Source organism: Crocodylus porosus, unplaced genomic scaffold (genome assembly GCF_001723895.1).
Source record: "Crocodylus porosus isolate Cpor-Errol unplaced genomic scaffold, CroPor_comp1, whole genome shotgun sequence".
Lineage (NCBI taxonomy): Eukaryota > Metazoa > Chordata > Crocodylia > Crocodylidae > Crocodylus > Crocodylus porosus.
The window spans coordinates 31,298,213-31,305,104 of record NW_017728909.1 but is presented as its reverse complement, the minus strand read 5'-3'; the positions used below and the strand labels follow the sequence as shown (position 1 = coordinate 31,305,104).

At 41.3% G+C, this 6,892-nt stretch overlaps 1 long non-coding RNA gene across 1 annotated transcript in view; it reads left to right on the top strand.

Annotated features, from left to right (window-relative positions):
• Positions 1-271: 271 nt before the first annotated feature.
• LOC109307886 overlaps positions 272-6,892 on the top strand; it is a 22,629-nt gene continuing 16,008 nt past the window's right edge. The window contains exon 1 of the long non-coding RNA XR_002100390.1: positions 272-284. This is a non-coding gene — a long non-coding RNA (uncharacterized LOC109307886). The remainder of the gene's footprint in view (positions 285-6,892) is intronic.

The window sequence follows — 6,892 nt, the reverse complement described above, 5'->3', positions numbered from 1 at the left end:
GACACGCTGCCAAAAACACCCACAACCTTGACCTGTAAGATGGTGGTGTGCCAGGGGCAAATGGCAGGGAAGCTGCAAGGTGCCTGATCCTTGTTGTGACAGTGCAACTCTGGCCACTTCCCTGTGGTCTGTCCTGAGGCATGAGTGCCAAGCAAAATGCCTGTGCGCACCACGCTCTGTCATGAGGCACTCCCCTTGGTTACTCCTTACTTATTAATATAGTCAGGCCATCCACATTAGTATTTTGTTTGTTTTTTTAATGTTTTGGTCTATTACTTTGGTAAGTAATTATTATTAGCACTTACAAACAACCCAGCAGCTCTGCAAAGACTATTTTTTGAAGATAAAGTTCATTTATTTACTCTTATACACAGGTTTCTTCTTATGAAAAAAAATAATCTTGGCTTCTCTCTCTCTCTTCATTGTTTCCTTGCATGATTTTTTGCTGGAGGGTACTCTCTGAGGTATATTAGTCTACCCTGGGCTTTCACAGTCATGGTTTAATGCATCAAGGCAAAATGGAAACTTTATATTTTGACATTTAAAAGTTTAGTTCTAGCAGCTTTTAGCTATCTGCAAATTATGGGGAAAGTAGGACTCTGAGTCAGGAAGAATGCAACAAAAATACAATCTGATCCACAATTCATCATACACATTTAGACATTTGAGGGGGAAAAGTGGCCCAGGAGGTCTCTCTGAGGAGTGCAAATGTCCCAAAATACTGTTATTACTGTCATTGAACTTGTTTAATAGCAGCGCAATGCTAGTTCAGCTAATAGTCAGTATAATAATATTACAAATTAAGAAACTATTTTAGGAGCAGCACATTGCCCAACCTATGCAAAGAAGTAAAATAAATACTATATTTAGTACAATTTTTATGATACATCTCAGTGAATGTTACCAGGCAAAGAAGCCCAGATATTCAAAAATGTGCCTAATGGGATTTTCAAAATAAATCTAAGCAGGTTAGGTACTTAAATTCCATTTAAATCAATACAATTCAGGTGCTTAACCCACAGAGATACTTATGAAAACCCTACTTGGCATTTATTTGTGCATGAGGCACTTAAAGACCCTTAAATATCTGGCCTGAAGTGATCACCATCAAGGGAAGACACACACACATACTGTTAAAAGCTTATCTATCCACAGATTTTGTTCCATTAACTATATTGGTTTGAAGCTATTATTATTATTATTATTGGTATGGTTGAATGATATAACACCTTAGTGTAGAGACAATGCAAGTATATCAGGTTTACTATTGTCTACGGAAAGGAATAAAACACAGAGAAAAATATTTTTGGATTGGGAAGAAGCAAGAACAAGTGTTTATACTCCTTTTGTGTAAGATCAATATTTTAAGTTATCAATGATAAAAAAAATTCAAAGAATCAGAAAGTAGGAAATAGAATCTGTTCTTCACCCTAGAAATCCCGTCTTAGGTGACTTGTACGATTCATACAACCACAGATGAAGAACAGGCATGGAGAATGGATTTAGGCATCAACTTAGGATTCACGAAAGCACCATGAGCTAGACTCCTCCTGAGCCAACAGACATTAGCTGTTGGGTCAGGAGGGTGGAGGATTGGTTCAACTTGGAGCCAATTCTGGGTGAGAAGCTGCATCTCTCTTCTAGGTCCATGCCCCTCTAGCAGCTCTGGTGATCTGTCTGAATAGGAGGGAAAAGGCAGGAAAGGGAGCTTATCCTGGAGGTTCCCCAGCTGCATTAGAGTAGGGGGTGAATTGGAGCCCCCCCACCTTGAAGGAGCTCCTTTTCCCCTTTCCCACCCTCCAGTACTGGCTGGGCAACCCCCAGAATGAGCTCCCTCCCTTTCTCTCCCATTCTGAAAACAGCATGGGGCATTGTTGATTCATAGGTGGTGCACATGCACCGCCCGGAAGTGCCAGCCACCAAACCGGAAGTGCGCTTACGGTTTTGCTGCTGGCTCAGCTGCTGGGGGACCCTGCCCCCCACCAAGACTCGAGAGGCACCAGTCACGTGGGGAGCAAAGCTGGGCTGCCTCAGCCGAGCCCCGCTCCTGGCATGCCCAGATAGAAATGAATTGAAGCTACTCTGTTTTGGAGTGCCTTCATCTGAACCTGCACGCAACGAGGGCTCAGACCGTTGCTGGATCCGGCCCATTTAAAAGCACTTTGCAGCCCTGCACTTGTGTTTGGTCATAGCTATAGACCACTTTTTGGGACTAGATTGGGCAAAAATTGTCATGTCTGTCTGCACCCCTAGTTGGTCTGAGTGTCAGGATCCTCATTTGTAAAAGCAATCACAGTTCTTTCTTCTTGTCTCCGCCACTTTGCTGGCTCCTACCCTGGGTCTTTATGAGGAGGCTAGATGTACACCTTGCTGGGGTTGTTTGACCCCAGTACTCTTTCCTGCCATGGCAGGGGGTCAGACTAGATAATCTACTCAGGTCCCTTCAGACTCTAGAAACTATGAAACTACGAAACTTTGCCCATCTATTTAGAAGCAGTTCAGACTTTGGACTCTCTCTCATCGTTTCCTTTAGGGATCCTTGACACCATCATCACCATTCAGTCCCAGTCTCTTAAACAAAATGAACTAAGGAGCTGGTAAAAACACTTCATATCCTTGATTCCTAGGGCCTCTCACCACTTTCATACACCGTTTCCAAACAGATGCAAATATTTAGGACAAACTTTAAATTAAGTTTCTACATTCGCTGTTCAAAGCTGCTGCATTCCCACTAATCTCATTGGCTTCGGTAAAGAAACCAATAAAAATTAAAGGCTCTCAATAGTTCAGAGTTGGTACTTGGCATGTGTTCCTAGCAAAAGTCTGAGCATCACTGGTACCACTCAGAATTTGGCCCTGAAAGTGCTTTGAAATGAATGTGATAAGTAATCCAGTAAATTGTAATTGCCTATACAATATCAGGAAATAAAAGTTAAACAGGTTTGTAGGAGTCTCCTCTTCCTCCCAGTCCTGGTTCTTTACTACAATCATATGAAGCTGTGCAAAATGGAATGCAAAATCCTATCATTCTGAATTGACAACATTTTACACCTCATTTTGCACAAATGTAAAGGACTACACAAAATTCAAAGTATGAAAAAAAACAAGACCCAACATACTCTAACTCTCAGCATATGGCTTTTCCTCAAATCCTCTGACATACTCTTATATTCTAGGACCATCTTGTGTTTATTTGTAACAGATCTTAGAGAAAAAGGAAGAGGGACTATTATGTCCTGACATGCCTACTGTTTGATATTATTGCTGCTTGCCTTCTAAAGGAAACAATCTTCTGCTGCTTTTTAAATAATTGGATAAGAATTAAATAAGAATCAAAGCCAACATTAAAACTACTTTTATTATGGTTACTGTGCCATTATCTTTCAGTACTGCATTGGCATTTTTCTGCTTCTCTGCTCCAAAAGCAAAGGATAAAAGCCTCTACCCACATGTCTGTTTATAAGACGCTTCATGCAGGGGTGCATGACGTTATGTAGAAGTCTGTAATAACATAGAATAAATATGCATAAAATTCTGTTTCACTAAGTTCTCTGCAAACAGTAGAGCAAATCTAGACCCCCAGAAGGACCTACCATGCAGGATAGGTTCCTCAAGTGGGATGCAGAGCTAACATATCACTTCCTATGACATCACCCCATGACCCCTAGCAGTTCTGTAGGTGGTCTCTGGTGTGTGCCATGGGCTCATTGCTTCCTGCACATCCTTCAGAATATTTAGCTCATGTTGGGTCATTGGCATTGTACAAAGAAGCCCTAGGGCAGGGTCTTTTATTTGAAATGGTAGCAGTAATTGTGAACTGCAATACTTGCTTGCAATTAATGTAAGGGAACACAATACAAATAGAAGTTATAGAGCACAACAGGCAAAATCCATTAGAAAATAATCTTCATCATTAGCTACTTGTCCTCTTCCAACCTTATATACATATGTTTATTTCTCTTCTTATGTAGCCTTCTATATATATATATATCTGTCTTTACACCACTGCAGCAGATCAAAACATTGTATTTTCTTTATTAGATTTATAAGCTGCTTTTCCCAGCAAAGGCTCAAGGCAGATTACAGTAAGAGACAAAATAACTTATAAAAGCAGGTAGGATATTAACATGAGATATGCAGCAAAATCTACCTAAACAATATCCCAGTTTAGCCTTGCTTGCTAAATGCCTGGCCAAATAGCAAGACCTTACAACACTTCCAGAAGATGTCTAGGCTTGTGTTCAGGTGGGCCTCAGGGAGAAGAGGGCTCCAAAGCTGAGGAATGACTACTAAAAATAACTTTCCACACATTTTCACTAAGTGAACTTGGTATACTAATAGTACTTCCAGGAAGTTGCTCTTAACTGTTCTTAGCAAATCAAGATGTGGCATAGGGGAGGGAGAAGGAAGTCTTTTAAATAAACATAGATTATTTTGAGGTTAGGATACATCCTATCTAGTGGTGGTTGAGGTATCTGCACCTTGAGCTAAATTCAGCCCTCCTTTGTACTCTTGCAACCTTACTTCTGCTAGTGTGTACACAAGCAAAACTTCAAGCAGAATATTCTTCAAATGGTGGAAAATATTTTAACTTAGACAGCAGTATATGTCAGCAGCCACTGAAGTGTCACCAGAAGGGATCCGAAGTGAGAAAAGATCTTTCCTCCTCTCCTTAATCTATATCTTGCCATATAAAAGAGCAGAAACAATAACTCAGCAACCCTTCCTCATAGAATGGCTGACTTCACATACTTAAAACAGATTTGAAAAAGTTACTCAGCCGGATGCACTAGAAACGTAGCTTCACATTGACTGAACACCTCAACCCCAAGCAACAGGGCATGCCCAAATAGAATATGATCATTTTTAAATTTCACATCAGTTTCTCCTGAAAAGACAGATTCAAGACTTGCTCAAGGCCTGAAAAGACAGACTCAAGACATAAAAGCAAACTGGGTTTCCATTTATATTGACCCCTTTTAAACCCCTTTTATTATCATATTTTAAGTTTTGTTCTCCTACCCCCCACCTGCCGTCTCTGCCTTGGCTTTAGTAATTTATACCATTCAGCATCCAGCCCAAGTTCACTTTCAGGTATGAGGTGCATCCAAAATGGATACTTTACAACGAGCACTTTCTTAAGAAAAACTGTAGGAAATATGTAATGACTGTAGTTAACCTAGAATTACTATTACTCATATATCTTTGCAAATAGCAGGGCACTATCAAGCACAATCTAGTCTTTATGCATTTAACTGAAGGTTCATTTGGTAGATTTCTCTCCTTTGTAAACCAATACTCTGTTTACAAAAAGTAATATAACAAGTCCTTAACTAACTCTAGGCCAATATTCTGCACACCCTGGCCACTCAAACGCTGTAGAAGAAGAATCTGGATCCTATTACTAAGTGAGGAGCTCTCAGCTGTGCAAGACAAGGATCTTCATTACTTGCAAGAAAAATCACAATTCCAAACATTAGAAAGCAGTAGTACGATTGCAGGTAACTGGCTTTCTTAGGCTTACAGCATCCTGTAAGCGTACCTTTCCTGTGGGTATTCCATATTGGTAGAGCTTTTTGAAACAGAGGACCAGCAGCTGAGGTTGTCCACTGTCAAAACACACCAATCCCTTGCTTTCTCCCAATAGGAGTGGTCAGGGTGAGTAGCTCTGAGCACCTTATCCACTTCCCATAGTACTTTAATTCAGTGGCACACAATCATTTTTACAATCAGGAATTAGACATGAGCCAAGGGCCACGTGGAAAAGTAGAATAGTTCTACACCTCACCACAGGCTAATATTAAGTATTTTAAATAACAATTTACTTGTTTAAAGTAACAAGGAACAACGGTCACAAACTGACAGAGCAGATTTAGGCTAGATATCAGGGAAAACTTCACAGTAAGGGTGGCCAAAATTTGGAATGGGCTTCCAGGAGAAGAGGGGGGGAGGGTCTTTAAGAGAAGGCTGGACAGGCATCCGGGTGGGGTCATCTGACCCCAGTGCTCTTTCCTGCCTAGGCAGGGGGTCAGACTCGATGATCTGTTGAGATCCCTTCCATCCCTAGCATCTATGTGAATAAGAATTTAGTGGCAGAGAAAAGAGGGGCCAAGTAGCAGTGGTAGAGCTCAGCTCCTGGGCTCTGAAGCTCCAGCTGGAGTCCACACTGACATGCCAGTGAACTCCGAAGTTGAGCAGTCTGAAGTCCAGGAGATGGGCACTGAAGCTCCTTTTTTCCCCTGCCACTGATTTCAGTGAGAGGGGAGGCAAAGAGCAATGAAACTCATCTCCTGGGCTTTGGAGCCTCATAAAAACCTCAACAGCTGGAAGGGAAGGGAAGTGAAGACCCATCTTTGGGGGACCCATACATGGCCATGGGGCTGGCTACAGTACTGGAAAACAGCAGTTCTCTCAAAAAGCCCCACAACTCTGAGCCAGAACATGATATCCCACTCTTACTATGTTCCTAAAGCACATGGCTTTCCCTTCAGGAGACACTGGTAGGGCACTAGAAAGCACAAGGAGTTGAGGTAGGGTACAGTGCTGCCAGCTGTGCAATCTCCAGCTGTTGTCCCCTCCTATTGGCAGTTCCCCACCAACACTAAGAAGCTGGAAACCGGCCTGCTCCTCACCCTCTAATGCAAGCCCGTGGGCTATCAATCCCCGCTGCTGTACAGGGCTCTAATTTATTTTAGAAGTTTAAAGTTTAATTATTTTTATAAAATTTAAAATAATACTACAGAACATTGAAATTTCTGCTGTGTATTGTTAACCCAAAAGTTGCTAACGTGTTTTGTTTCAATATTATTTAAAATTCTTATTAAGATATTCCAAAGGGTAGTACAATACTGCTTTTCTGTGCAGCTCCTGACCTATTCTGATTTTGAAGTTT